Source organism: Bos mutus, chromosome 26 (assembly GCF_027580195.1).
Source record: "Bos mutus isolate GX-2022 chromosome 26, NWIPB_WYAK_1.1, whole genome shotgun sequence".
NCBI lineage: Eukaryota > Metazoa > Chordata > Mammalia > Artiodactyla > Bovidae > Bos > Bos mutus.
This window is the reverse complement of record NC_091642.1, coordinates 11,275,540-11,291,457: the sequence shown is the minus strand read 5'-3', so window position 1 is coordinate 11,291,457 and position 15,918 is coordinate 11,275,540.

Here is a 15,918-nt window from a genome sequence, read left to right as displayed (position 1 = left end):
TGGAAAGTGGCTGCAGTGCGGGAGCCCACTGCACCCCGGACACGGAGCGCTCTCCTGGGGCTGCAGTGAGAGGTTCAAGGTCAGTGCCATGGCCAGGTTGGGAAAGGCATTGCTGTCATTGCTGATGGCTTGAGGTTTGGTGTCAAGAAGTCCCTGGGGTGTAAGCTGTGAAACGCTGGGACCAGAGCTGAGCTGTAGAAAGATAACTTGGTGTTGTGCGAGGAGAGGCCAGGGGAGGATTCCTGTGAGCTGCGTGAGACGGCCGTCTGGCCTGGAGTGGATGGGGGCTTGAATTATAGACATGTGACGGAGAGAGGTGGGGATATAGGGGGGAGTTCTGAGATGGGATCTGCAGAATGAGATGACTTTTGGGATGCAGTACATGGCTCCTGGAAGCAGAGTGAAGGGCAGTCTTGTCATCGTTGTGTCTTGGAGCCTTGAGTGTGGCGGCAGCCTGAATACATGGGCAGATGTGGGGCAGCAGGGAGAAGGAGTCCCTTCCTGATTACCTTTAATGAAGAGGAGGATGGTGTGCAGTCAGGGGGTTGGGGAGGAGTCTAAAGGGGGATCTGAGAAGGGAAAACCTGGACAACTTGTACTGTGGGTCCTGCTTGGTCTGGACAGTACTGCAGTAACGTGTCTGTTGGTCGGGGCTGTGCTGGTCTCCCTGCTTACATGGGCTGCCAAAGCAGGGAGACAGGGTGAAGTTTGCAGAAGGACCGAGTAAGTGGGGCCACATCCCCATCAGCCCTGGCCTTTGAGAATGAACCATCAACTTCAGTCTAGGCTGAGTGCCCAAGAATTGATGCTTCTGAACTGTGGTGTTGGAGAAGACTCTTGAGAGTCCCTCAGACTGAATGGAGATCAAACCAGTCCATCCTAAAGGAAATCAGTCCTGAATAGTAAATGGAAGGACTGATGCTCAAACTGAAACTCCAATACTTTGGCCACCTCATGCAATGAACTGACTCAGTGGAAAAGACCCTGATGCTGGGAAATATTGAAGGCAGGAGAAGTGGGTGGCAGAGGATGAGATGTTTGGATAGCATCCACAACTCAATGGACATGAGTTTGAGCAAGCTCTGGGAGTTGGTGATGGACAGTGAGGCCTGGTGTACTGCAGTCCATGGGGTCGCAAAGAGTCAGACACGACTGAGCTGCTGAACTGAACTGAAGGCTTGTCATTAAGAACTGATCCCTTGGGTTTCCCTGGTGGCTCGGTGGTAAAGAATCTTCCTGCCGGTGCAGAAGACACCTGTTCCATTCCTGGTCTGGGAAGATCCCACACACCACGCAGCAACAAAAAGCCCACGCACAACTACTGAATCTGTGCTCTAGAGCCCGAGTGCTACAGCTACTGAAACCCACGTGCCTAGAACCTGTGCTCAGCAAAAAGAGAAGCCACTGCCCTAAGACCTCACCCTGCAACTGGAGAGTAGAGCCCACTGCCACGACTAGAGAAGGCCCGCATGCAGCAATGAAGACCCAGTGCAGCCAAAAATAAAGAAAGAAAACTAAAAAAAGAAAAAAAGAAACGATCCCTCAGCTGCCTTCAAGTTGGTCCTTAGCCTCTCTAACTTTTAGTTCCTCATCTTTGAGGCAGAGACAAGAACAGAATTTCTGCCATGCACAGTGTGGCTTCAGGGCCGCGTGATCATTCATACTAAGCGCTTGGCAGACAGCCCAGCACTGGCAGTGCACACTCAGGGTTCTAGGCTGATAGTAGCTATTTGGGGGGAATGAGCATCCTCAGAGAACTCCATAAATGGCCTATTAAAAAAAAAGAACCTACTACATCATTCCAGAGTTTAACATTTACTCTGCTGCTTGGATCTCTGGGACTAGGACAGAGCTAATGGGGGATGGTTCTACCAGTTTCCTCATGCTGTTTTTTGGGGGAAGTTGGTTTTTGACTTGAATAATAAGGAGAACTCTGTCATTCTGAATGTTTAAACATGCTACATTTACTCTTATTTACTCCCTTAACTTGCAGACAGATATTCTTGCACTGAGGCAATCTCCCAAATTGAAATATTAAATCCAATCTTGGCTAATTTGGCAGTTAATTAAAAAAACTTCTTTAGGCTCTTCATGAAGGGAAAAAAGCAAACTTTTTGCTTCTTTCTGCAAGAGCCTGAATGGATGGGAAGAAGGAATTACTGTAATTAATGCTGAATTTTAAAATATCCTCATAGAAAGATAGCTAACATCATCCCAACAAGGTGTGTGAGTAGGAGCCTGGGAGATCATAAGGTGTTTAGATAAATGTGATTTATGAAGTACAAAGAAAAAAGTTTAGGAAAAGCAGCAAATAGGGAAGTAAAACCACACACTAGCATGAACATTGAATAGAACTTTTGAATGAATGGGTTCATATCTTTGTATTAAATGCACATATTCCTACCAGACAGGGCAGGAGTTTTGATATCTATCCTTCTTGACTTTGGGGTATTATTTGATTTCTATTCTTCTGATTCAAGTCATGAGTCAGCAAGGAGTCCATGCTTTGGAAAGAGTTTGCACTTCTAAAATCAGCAGACCTCTACCTACTGGTCTCGGTAGCATCCTGGAGAAGTGAGAGTTGAAGAATCTCCTTAACTTCACAGAGCCCTGGGGACCACTCCTCATAGAGAAGAATAAATCCTTGAGGGCATTTTAAAGGCCATTTTAAGAACTATCAAAAGACGTTTCAGGAGAAAGAATACAAGCTAAAGAACTTAATATGAGACAAAGTGAAGGATGTGGATGAAGGACTGGAAAGAAATCCTAGAAAAGCTACAATCCATCAGGTTGAAGTAAGTGCTTTTTCTGCTGGTTCATGGGTCATCAGTTTGTGAATCAAGAAACAAAGAGACATGTGAAACCTGGTACCCGACATAGCCAGCTCACCACTGCTGATCGAAGCCTGAAACCTGCCTGCACCTGCCTGCCTTGGGGGGAGGGAGGCGGCGAGGGAAAGAGGGGAGGGGGATAGCAGGACCCATGGCTCAGAACCAAAGACACCTTAATCAACAGGCTCTGATCCAATGTTGCTGGGCCTTTTTTTCCCATTATTGACTCCCACACCTTAAAGAGCTTTTTAAGGCAGCATTTTTCCTAACTGTCCCTCCCCATGAAATTTGAATCCCATGGATGTGCTAAACTGCTGTTTCTGTTCTGTGACCCTTGGTTGTTGTTCAGTCGCTCAGCTGTGTCTGACTGTTTGAGACCCCATGGACTGCAGCATGCTAGGCTCTCTTATCCTTTTTGAAAGTGAAAGCGATAAGTTGCTCAGTCGTGTCTGACTCTTTGCAACCCCGGTGGACTGTAGCCCACCAGGATCCTCTGTCCATGGGGATTCTCCAGGCAAGAATACTGGAGTAGGTTGCCATCCCCTCTTCCAGGGGATCTTCCTGACCCAGGAATCAAACCTGCGTCTCTTGTGCCTCCTGCATTGCAGGCAGATTATTTACCTTCTGGGCCACTGGAGAAGTCCTCCCTGTCCTTTTTGGAGAACCACAAATCATTGTAACCTGTAAGATTTCTGTCCTCCAAAAACCCATCTTTAGTCCTTGGGAGTGATATCGTCTTAGGTCCTTACTATATATCTGGCCCTAATATGCCTTATTTATGTAATTCATTTCCATTTGGCAAGTGAGGCTTTGTTTTTTTTTTGTTTGTTTTTTGTTTTTTTTTAAATTTTATTTTATTTTTAAACTTTACGTAATTGTATTAGTTTTGCCAAACATCAAAATGAATCCATCACAGGTATACATGTGCTCCCCCTCCTGAACCCTCCTCCCTCCCCATACCATCCCTCCAGGTCGTCCCAGTGCACCAGCCCCAAGCATCCAGTATCGTGCATTGAACCTGGACTGGCATCTCGTTTCATATGTGGTATTTTACATGTTTCAATGCCATTCTCCCAAATCTTCCCACCCTCTCCCTCTCCCACAGAGTCCATAAGACTGTTCCATACATCAGCGTCACTTTTGCTGTCTCGTACACAGGGTTATTGTTATCATCTTTCTAAATTCCATATATATGCGTTAGCATACTGTATTGGTGTTTTTCCTTCTGGCTTACTTCACTCTGTATAATAGGGCTTTGAAGAGTTGAATAACTTGCTCCAGGACAAAAAGGAAGGATTCGAAACCAGAGCAGCCCAATCTCAGCCTCTTAACTACTGTCTCCTGCTCACAGCAGGATCCCAACATGCCGTGCCCATAACCACTTCGCTCTCCTTCCTCTCTTTCTGAGATATCAGACCTTCATGGCTGCAATGCAGAAATAAGGTCCCTGTAGTCGGGGTTCATGGGAACATCACTTGTGCCAGGGGGCTCCCCTTTGAGCATTTTTGGGGGTTAAAAGCATTGGTTGTAAAGACAGATTCAAACTTTGGTACCTAGCTCCTGATCACTCTTAGTGAGATGCTATGTTCTGCGTGCCAGGGAACGGTGATGAATGAAGTAAAGATACACTCCTGGAGCAGACACATGGGAGAATGTTGCCCTGACAGGAGAATGCAGTCAGTGCGACAAGGGGAAGAAGATGGGGGATGTAGCAGCTGAGAAGGAGAGCATGGACCAGCCAGGGCATCATGTTGCCGACTGGGGCTGAGGACATAGGAAATGTACCTCAGCTTGTCGTAAGACTGTACCTTCAGCCCACGTGGACCCTCCATACATCTGGAGAGAAGGATGTAGCTAGTAGATGCACTAAACACAATGGAAATGGAGTCTCACCCACATGGACTGAGTTAATTTGTCTGGGGTGAGACCCAGGCATCAGCATCATCATTAGTATTATTTTTAACTTGCAAGGAGATTCTAATTGCAGCGAGGGCTGGGAGAATCCAAACTAGACCAAGCTTTTTGCCATTCCTGAGATATACAACACATTCTTAACTGTAACTGTGCAACACTTCAGTGATCCTCATGGTGAAAATAGAGAAGGACATAGGAAACACTGGAAAAAGCTATATTGATCACAAATGCTTTTGACTATAAAAATCATAACAAAAATCTTGACCAGAGTGATTAAACCAAAACAGGTTTGTTTACTTATTTTTTTACATTTTTAAAAGGCTACCTGGCACTGGATCCAGTCACTCACATGTCAGAACCAAAATATCTAGAATTCTCTTGACTTTGATTTCATGGTTGCAGGATGGCTGCTGAAGCTCCAGCCATCATGTTTATGTTTCAGTGAAAAAAGGAAAGCACTTTGTAGAAAGACTTCCAGTTATATCTAAATGGCTAAATTTAGATCATAGAGAAAGGGATTGAGAATCAAGTTGGTTGACCTTGGTATCCAGCTTGGAGGAAGAGCATCTTTAGTTTTAAAGACCCTCCTGGGGATTCTGGTGTGCTCCTCCCCAACTGCCACACTGGAAATGTTTGGGGACATTTTTTACTGTATTGACTGCAGAGGTAATACTGTCATTTGGAGGGTGGAGGTCAGTGAGACTGTTAAATATCACACAATGTACAGTCAGCCCCACACAACAAAGAATTATTTGGTCCAAAATGGAAATAGAGCGGAGACTAAGAAACCCTGTTCAAGACTCTCACAGAAGTCTCTAGACCATTGCAGAGACCTCCTCCTGCTCAGTCAATCTCTCTCGAGTTCTGCCTTACGAAATAGCCAGCATTACTCCATTCTTCCTGAAGCACTGCTCCAGTCTGAAAGTCCTCTATATGTTTACCAAGGTGAGAAACCCAACGTGGATCTTTGAATCCTAATTCCTGAAGTAAAGAGACCTTTATAGTATTCCTAATAGTGATCTGTATTCTACCTGAACACTTTGAGCTCTGGGAAGCTCATTCTGTTTCTTTCCTCCACCTCCTCCTCTCCTTTTTTCCCTTTTAATCGAAGTATAACATCTGTAAAGTAAGTTACACAATTCTTAAGCGTACAACTCAATGACTTTAAACATATGTGGGAATCCCTGCAACAGTGACCCAGATAGAACCTTCCCATCACTCCCAGCAAGGTGCCTGTGGTCCTTCTGGGTCATTTGCCTCTTAGAGGTCACCACTACTCTGACTTTTTACCAATAAATATGGAGCTGGGATTTGAACTCATGTCTGACCTCAAAACCCATGCCTGCAGAAGTAAAGATTATACTTTTACATAGGATGAAGTTTATCAATTATTTATATTTGAGAGTAAGGTTTATAAAACTATCCCCATCCTGCTTGTGTCTTGTCCTATAAATTTCCCTTTCCAACAGAGTAACTTGAAGTTTGTGTGCTGTGACTGGCCTTTAAGACTGTCATAAACCTCCAAGTCAATACTCAGGGCAACAGCTTCATGCGCATTCTGTGCAAATGCTTATTTAAAGACTTCCTGTGCAGTGGCTGGACTGGGGCTGCCTAGAAGCAAACTAAAACTTATTACAGCTGGGAGGCAGCCACTCTCCCCAGGTATCGCTCTGAGAGAGTTTACATTTGTCTTTCCCTTTGGGGCCTGTGCATAAAAGCCTTCCTCTCCAATGGACACACGCATGTTGTTTTATTCCAGCTTATCATTAAGAGCTAGAATCTTCCTGCCAATTTGTGCATGATAATGCAAGTTTTGTGTCTACAAATTCTTTCTGTGGGGAAGTGAAACTGAAGCGAAGGTCATGGCCACCCCAAATTCTCACTCCAGCCAAAGGATGCCTCTCTCTCCTCTGCAACGTAGGAGCTGGTTCAAACCAGTAACGCCCAGGGAAGAAAACTGAAGGACCCAATAAGCTATTTAAATGACTGGCAGAGAAACTTCAAAGTATTTTCTACTTTTCCCTTAAGATTTAAACCGAGTGTTCACTATAGGAGAAAATGCAGGCTGACTCTAGGTCAAGCTCATTAAAAGTTACCCTGAAGTGACTGGTGCTTTACCCACAATGAATAAGTTGTTTTATGTGCTCAGTCGCTTCAGTCGTGTCCGACCCTTTGCGACCCCATGGACTGCAGCCCTCCAGGCTCCTCTGTCCATGGGATTCTCCAGGCGAGAGTACTGGAGTGGATTGCCATGCCCTTCTCCAGGGGATCTTCATGACCCAGGGATCGAACCCGCATCTCTTGTGTAAGTTGCTTTAACCTGATGGAATATGGAAATAATTAGAATCTAAATGGCATCCAGACTTTCTCACGTGGACTTCATCTTTAACTGTAATGACTGTTCCTCGATGCCTAGTGCTCCTTCTGAGTTCTTCTAGGGTAAATGGCAAAAATAAGGCTGGACTTGGAGTCGGAGGCCTGAGACATAAGCCCTTATGTGATCATCACCTCTCTGACTTCTCCAACTTCACCTCTTGCTTTCTCCCCCACTCACTTTGCTTCAGCCCACTGGTCTTGCCTCTCCATTGAACATGGTACTGCCTTTGGCCCTTTGCACCTATGGTCCTCTGCCTGGAACATTCTTTCTTTGGATGTTAAAGATTTTGCTCCGCTGTCACCTTCTCCATGAGACCCACGCTGACCACCCTAATCGAACCCTGTCTCCACCTTCCAGACTCCTGACTCCCCTTGCCCTACGTTACTTATCACCTTAATTTCTCTGCAATTTCTTTATGTTTGCTGTCTGAATAGAAACAAATGAGATCTAGAAAATCTCTTATCAAATGCATTATATGCATTTAATTCTTAACCTGTAATGCTATCTAGATGATCTCTTAACAAATGCATTATATATGTAATATATATGTATATTATAAATTCCATATATATATGTATATATAAATATATATGTAATAAATTCCAGTATTTTAAAACAAAAAATTCTCTTTTCACCAATATTATATATTATCTCTTTTGTTTACTGATGCATCTCAAGTGCCTAATACAATGCCTGGGCATAGAAGGCACTCATTACATAACTGTTGTTTTGATTGCTGTGGTTTTGGTTTCATTTTGACCCCTTATCTGTTCAGAGACTTTAAGCAAAGCCCATCACCTCCTCAGAGCCTGTGTTTATGCGTGAATGCTCAACTGTGTCTGACTCTGTGCGACCTCAAGGACTGTAGCTCACCAGGCTCCTCTGTCCATGGAATTGTCCAGGCAAGAATACTGGAGTGGATTGTCATTTCCTTCTCCGGGGATCTTCCCCACCCAGGGATCAAATCTGTGTCTCCTGCACTGACAGGCACATTCTTTACCACTGAGTCACCAGAGAAGCCCTCAGGACCGTCTGCTTTTCTTCATTGTTATATAATTCCACTGTTATAAAACTGCCCCTGATGCTTCTAAACTTCATTTATGCAGATGTTATCACTGAAATCTATTCTTCTGATTACTGTAGTAGTACATTATGTAACCACAACTTGATGTATCCATTCTACTATCCATGAACTGGTGGACATTTGGGTTGTTTACAGTTGGCTGCTAATCTCATTCTTGCTCCTATACATTGGAATACTTGCATAGAAGTTTCTCTAGGGTATTTGGTGATAACTTTCTGGATAATTCAATAAGTGTATCTTCAAATCTAAAAGGAATGCCAAACTCTTTTCTAAAGCAGATGTACCAACATGTAAAGACATGTAAAATTCTAACTGCAGGACCTTGCAATAATGTGCTTTACTTGCAAACAGGGAGCTAGTCCTTGGAATTTGCCTCAAGCCTGGAAATGTGACCTTTGGTATATTGCTATTAGAATTTAACTCCCCCTTCCCCTTCCCTCCTCTGTGCCTCAGAGGATTATTGTTTTTTAATCCATTTAATTTATCTATTCGGCTGTGTCGGGTTGTGGCATGAGGGATCTAGTTAGCTGACCAGGGATCGAACCCAGACTCCCTGAATTGGAAGTGTGGAGTCTCAGCCACCGGACCATCAGGGAAGTCCCAGAGGATTATTTTTTAGTCAAAGTATCACTTATCCAATTTGGAAAGACAGAAGGGCAATTTAACAGCTATTATATAGATGCTTTTCCATCTAAAATTGTTAATATAGAGATAGGTTCATAACAAAAAAAATAGAAAAGTGAATACCTAAAATAGTAATATACAGTTGACCCTTGAACAACACGGGTTTGAACTACATGAGTCCACTTATACTCAGATTTTTTTTTCAATAAGAAATACTACAGCACTACATGATCCCAAGCTGGTTGAATCTTCTAAGGCAGAACCACAAATACGAAGAGACCAACGTAAGTTATAAGCGGATTTTCTACAGCATGGAGGATGAGCGCCCCTAACCCCACGTTGTTCAAGGGTCAACTGTAGTTTCTTTCATGGGTTTGGTCGGTTTGCTTCCTGTACCTCTGCTGAAAAAAAGAGAATTCAAATAATATATTCTATTCAGGGTCTGAATTAAACACCCACTGGTATTGCCTAGTTGAGATGGGGGAAGATAAGCAAAGAGCATATCCTGAGAAATTCACTATATCTGTTCAGGAAGTTTTTCTAAGAGAAGGTACAGCTTTTATTTGATTATTTTTCAGAGCACAGTCAGAATCAAAGATCTTACCTGTTAGAAGAGCTTTGTGGTGCAGGCGTGCACGCATGCTCAGTTGCTCAGTCATAACTGACTCTTTGCAACCCCATAGACTGTAGCCCTCCAGACTCCTCTGTCCATGGGATTGCCAAGGCAAGAATGCTGGAGTGGGCAGCCATTTCTTCCTCCAGGGGCTTTTCCAAACCCAGAGATCAAACTCCTGTCTCCTTCGTGTCCTACATTGGCAGGCAGATTCTTTACCACTGAGCCACCCAGGAAGCCCTAGAAGAGCTTCAGAGAATTCTATCACTCTCCTATTTTCAGATAAACAAATCAAGATACTTTGCCTAGTATTGTTGCTGGCCAAAATCTTGGCCTTCTCTGCCCACTAAAGCTGAATGAAAAATACAGAGACAGATTTGGGGGCAAATAGAAAGGTTGCTTTTATTCTCGGCCAGCGGAGAGGGGAAAACAGTAGGCTCATGCCTCAAGAACGGTGCCCATCCCCTACCCCACTCCTGCTCCATGAGGAGTCTAGGGGCTTATATAAGACAAGGGCTCGCAGTGAGCAGTCAGTGATGAGGAACAAAGGTGATCTTGATTTCTTCCTCTTGCATTGTTTCAAAGACAGTCATAAACTGGCAACAGTAACCCACTAATTGAGTCTGGGGTTTTGGTGGCTCTGCAGCCTCCCTTCTGATATGTAGCTATAAGGGGAAAGGTGTAAGGGTAAACACCAGATAGGGGATGTATTTAGCATAGAATCAAAGGGAAATAGGTGGGAAGTAAAGTTCCTGCAGAGTTAGGGGGCAGAAAAGCAAGCTTAGTTACAGCCCTTCAGAGTTAGGAGCATATTAAGTAAAAACACTACGTATGCTCACTGTTCTTCAGGCCTGCCCACTGTTCTCTTCATATTCTCTTCACATTCTCTTAAAAGGGAAAAAGAAATACTCATTCCTCTTTTTCCCTTTTCACCGCAACAATATCCCTAATACCTAGCATAAACCCTGAATATAACAGGTGCTCAGTAAAAAGCAGAACACATCAAGTTCTTAAAACCTTGAGTTGAAAAGAAATGTAACCAAAAGAAGAAGCACAATTTGTTTAAAAACCTTGTCCTTTTAAAGATTCAACCGTGCACAATTACTGACTGCATAAAAAAAGAAAATGAGTCCAGAAATTTGACATCACTTTTGTAGATAAAACTTTAATTCAAGGTCTAATTTGATCCTTCTAAACATCAATCATTAAGGTCAGTTACCCCAAAGCATAAAGGAGATTCCAAGCCTCCCATCACCCTTCCCCAGTCTGTTATAGTCAGTCTTCTCCCATGTGATTCCTAAAGTTATTCCTTGCACGCTGATGGTATCACTGAGTCCCCCAGAGTACAAAACACCTTTCCAGGGGAAGCCCAGTCTATAGTGTGCATCACAATGGCAGTTTAACCAACTCCAATGGGAAGCTGATCAGGATGAAGGAAATATTGCTGACAGGGCAATAAATCCTCTCTCCCTAATAAATCTCTGACAGCAAAGCACCCCCATGCTGTCTCAGTGCTGTGAGCCTACAAATTAAATCAGAGGAGATGTCTTGTTGATTGATACTGGAGGTAATCCGATAATTGACCAGGCATGGGCTGATAATGAGACACTTTCAGCTAGTTAGAGGAAGACCAATGAACTGAATTCAGATGAAACACTGTGATAAAAATCACTGTAGAGAAAAGGGCCAGGAACTGGAGAGATGGGAGGAAGTGATCCTGCAGAGTGGCACTTGTGTCATTCTAGTTATGAGTCGTTGTCTTGGTCAATGAATCAGGCTCAGAAACACCAAAGGCACGGCAACTTCCCCAGGAGGGTTTGTAATCCAAAATCTAATGATCCAAGAGAGGCTTTGGAAACAATAGTGGAAACAATATCCCAAGAATGTATTTATAATTTGCATTTAGCTATTCCTGAAGTGTGACTTGAGTATGGAAGGGTCAGATTCTGAGAAGGAGTCATGGGAAATAAGACTTTAAACTGAACACAGATTTCAGAAATTAGGTCCAAGAGGAGGTTTATTTGATCCAAAGGGACACATTCTGAATGATTTACATGTTTTATATGTACTTGAGAATGTATTTTTTACCCCAAAGTTTAATAAGGGAACCGTCCCTCCCACTTCACTCTTCATCCCTTCTCCCCTCCCCTTACCAAAATGCATGGGTTTTATTATACAATTAATTAATTAGATTTTATCTCCTATTTGTATAATTATTATTGATGTCTTTTCCCTTAGAAGAGCATTCGCACACTTTTTCCATCTCGTTCTGCCTCATCCTGTCTTCTTGGTCTCATCTAAGGTCTTTGTTTTGATTCTCATGGCTACACTTTTTCTTTTGCAAGGGAGAAGTAATAGGAAGTCATTGCAAATCTACACAGAAATAAAATGTGTCAATTCCTGTCCTCACCCATTCTTCCCACACCTCATTTCTCTCTCCTGAATCAGTCTGTCTTCTTTGGATGTATCCATTCAGCTCTCTTACTCATTTATCAGGCTTTTCATTTCTACAGTTCATTTTTCATGCTCCGGATCTCCCATCTCTTCTTATTCACAACCTCATCGTCTTACTTTGTGTTTCAAATATCTCTCCTCCCTTTTTTTTTTAGATGATATTTTTCAGACTTATTTAAAATTCTCCAGTAGAGGTTTTCAGTACGTAGCCTTTCAGGGTATGTGTGCTCTGCAGAAGTCTTGTTATTTCTCTCTGGCTATGCATGTTGCCTAGGGAATTACAGTTGATGTAATGTGTACCAGATGGAAAGTCAAAGATATGGCTGTGAAGTAGGGAGTGTTTCTGGACAGATTTTGGCAGATTCTGCAAATAGGAATCAACCACTCCCAATGCGCGTCTCCCCTTCCCGCCTACCCCGCCCCACCCTCATACTTCCCAGGGACTCCCACCTCAGACAACCTGGGGAACTGCTTATTTCCAAAGATTATCCCTTTTTGCTTTGACATTGGCGGATTGGAGGAGGAAACATTCAGGGGATGGCCAGCCTCTCCATGTTTGTTATCACCACAGAGGGGCTCTGGCTCTGCCTCAGTGTCACTCAGCGACCTCTGATGAGTGCTGAGCTGGGGAGCTGATTTGCCACTAAAGGAACAAGTGTCAGTAGTCTACTGAGGTCAAGGTGGGAAATGGAAAAGGCACACTCTGCCAGCCCTCCCAAACACCTCCTACCTACATCCCTGGGCTCCTCCTGATCCGGGCTGTCACTTGCCTTCCACACAAGGACTTATCCACCGTCTGTGTTCCCATAGGTTTTCATGGTTTTGATGTGAAGTGCTAGGATCCATCCACATATCTTTTGCTTTTTTTCCTTAATGTGTCCACAGTAGGGTTTGAAAGTGAAAGTCACTCAGTCGTGTTTGACTCTTTGCCACCCCATTGACTATATAGTCCACGGAATCCTCCAGGCCAGAACATTGGAGTGGGTAGCCTTTCCCTTCTCCAGGGGTTCTTCCCAACCCAGGGATTGAACCCAGGTCTCCCACATTACAGGTGGATTCTTTGCCAGCTGACCCACCAGGGAAGCCCAAGAATACTGGAATGGGTAGCCTATCCCTTCTCTAGCGGATCTTCCCAACCCAGGAATCGAACCGGGGTCTCCTGCATTCCAGGCAGATTCTTTACCAGCTGAGCTACCAGGGAAGCCCTGGTAGAGTAAGGTTTTACTTTGGTTAATTTGCCATGTTGTCAGGAAATGGAATTTCTTCTAAAGATGATGGATGCCCACGGTCACAGGAGCCATGAGACTTAGCTCCCCATTAAGCACGATTCCTAGCGGATAGCCAGTTCTCACTGAAACATTTCCTCAGTAAATTGGTATACTCATTTGAAGGTATTTTAGATTATATGTGAAGTCATGTTTTTAATTCTAACTTTTAATTCTAACTTTATCTCTATGTTTTGCGTGAGAAAAAAAATATTGCCTCAGTAGTCTGAAAAGGGAGAGTTATTGCATTTTAATAACCTAATCACCAGGAAAACCCCAGAACAGAGTAAACAGTGCGTGAAGATACGAGTCTGGAGAGATTTCCAATTAAGCTTACATTTTTCTTTGTGATACGTAAGCTTCTCCCGCTCTGGGATCCATTTTCAAGCTGCATATTATAATGTTAATACTAGAAACTTTTGACGTTAATTTTGCTATTATTTCCCCTTTTACAGCTCCTTCTTCCAAAGAGCTCAGTATATCCACAAGAACCTACAAATTGGACATCCAACCTTTAAGATTTACAAGATGATAGAAAATACAGAAGGAACAATTAAGAACTCTATCTATGATCTATTACCCCTTAAGGTAGAAGGAAAGAAGGAATGAAGGGTTGGAGATGGAGGGAGGGAGAAGGAGGGAAGAAGAAAAAGAAAAAACAAAAAAAAAGGAAAGGCTGTCCTCACTTCCACTCCATTCTCCTCTCTCCCTTGCGCTTCTTCTCTGCCCTCACCTGCACTTCTGACCCGGACTTTCTTTCTGATTCGAATGGACTCTCGTGGCTACTCTATAAACTTGTTCACCTCTTGTGGAGTCTTAGTATGCGCTTCACGTCGGCAATCCTGAACCTTTTTCTCTCTTCTAACTCTCCCCTTCTTGCTACTGTTTCAAAGAAAAGCTTGTGTCCTTTGTTAAAGAAATGAGGACTGGCCCTCAGAAGGCTCCCCTCCTGCCCCCCTCTTTAACAGGAGAGCACCTCTTTGTGTAAACTGACATCCATCCCTTTTCCATCTGATTGTAGAGCAGCCTTTCCAGCCTTTCCAGCCTTTCCAGTACCATCTCCTTCTCCTCCTCCCTCTCAGTTTCTGCTCGGGCTGCCTCTTTTTCTTCCCTCTGCAGCTCCTTCCCTTTGTTAATCATCACCTTATTTGTCAATCGCTTAAAGGGTGCCATATACAATGTAAAGCTAAGTATTCCCGAATTATCGCATTACCAATGAAACATATAGTATCAATATGCAGTATCATTATACCTACTTTATGGAAGCAGATTTTTTTAGGCTCAGAAAAGTCAGGTAACTTGTCCAAGGTTGCACAGCTTACAGCTGGTGGATCTCATTAGCTCCTTCTCCTTGACCTTGAAACAAGGACGTGTTTTGCCTGTAAGTGACTAAGAAAATAAATACCTCACCTCCCTTGAGGCTTTCTTGTATTATTCTCCTTCCTTTCATTGCTAATGTGTCTATCAGGCAAGTGGGTACCTCTGCCTCCACTTCCTCAGCATCCCAACCAGCCTGACGTCCTTGTGTTCTGGCTTCTGTGCCCTGTTATTCGACCAATGTGGACAGAAGTCACTGAAATCACCGATGGCCACCTCCTTTATAAACAAATGCCTTTTTAAAAAAGATATATCCTTTATATTTTTAATTATTTTATTTATTGGTCTGCGTCGGGCTTTAGTTGGGGCGCGTAGGATCTTCTGTTTCGACTCATGGACTCTCTAGTTGTGACTCACGGGCTCCAGAGCACCTGGGTTTCAGTGGTTGTGGTGTGCAGGCTTAGTTGCTCCACCACGTGTGGAATCCTAGTTCTCTGATCAGAGATCGAACCTGTGTCCTCTTCATTGCAAGGTGGATTCTTAACCACTGGACCACCAGGGAAGTCCCACAAATGCCCTTTATAATCCTCTTTAACACCTCTGCAGCTGTCGATGGTGCCAGTTATCTTGTCTTTGGAATTTCAGCTGCCAGACAATGAGGCTTGTGAAACAATTTGCATGATCATTCACACTCCCTATGAGATGGGCTGGTCCGGGAAAGATGGGTTCATCACACAAGGAGGTACTTCAAGTCCATGGTCAGAAATTTTAATTTCCTTTGAGAGTTAAGAGGTATGAACTCTCTTCAGAGTTGTTGTTCAGTTGCTCAGTCGTGTCCTGCTCTTTGCGAACCCATGGACTGGGAAGTTTCTTTTATAGGTTTAAGGCTACTTTTTGCAGGAAAACAAATTGTTTACCCTTCTTGAATGATATTTAATTATTTGTGGTGACCCTATACATGTGCACACTCAGTTGCTAAGTTGTGTTTGACTCTTTTCGACCCCATGGACTGTAGCCCACCAGGCTTCTCTGTCCATGGATTTTCCAGGCAAGAACACTGGAGTGGCTTGCCATTTGTTTCTCAAGGAGAATCTTCCTGATCTAGGGATAGAACTCATATGTCCTGTGTCTCCTGCATTGCAGGTGGATTCCTTCCCCACTGAGCCATCAGAAAGGTTGACCCTATATGTATAAATATTAAATCTTAAGGGCCTAAAAAACTAAGTAATATTCATATTTGTAACAAAATATAAGTAGTAACCTCAATAATACTACAAGTATTTTGTGTCTGCGGGAACGAGATTGGGACAGGTGGGAGTATGAGGAGTGATTCTCATCTTTATGGAATAGTTCAGTGGAAAATGACTCTCCTGGGGATTTTTATATATAACTTTGCCTCTGAGATTCTCTTAATTACTCTCATAGGGGTACAGCTGTGA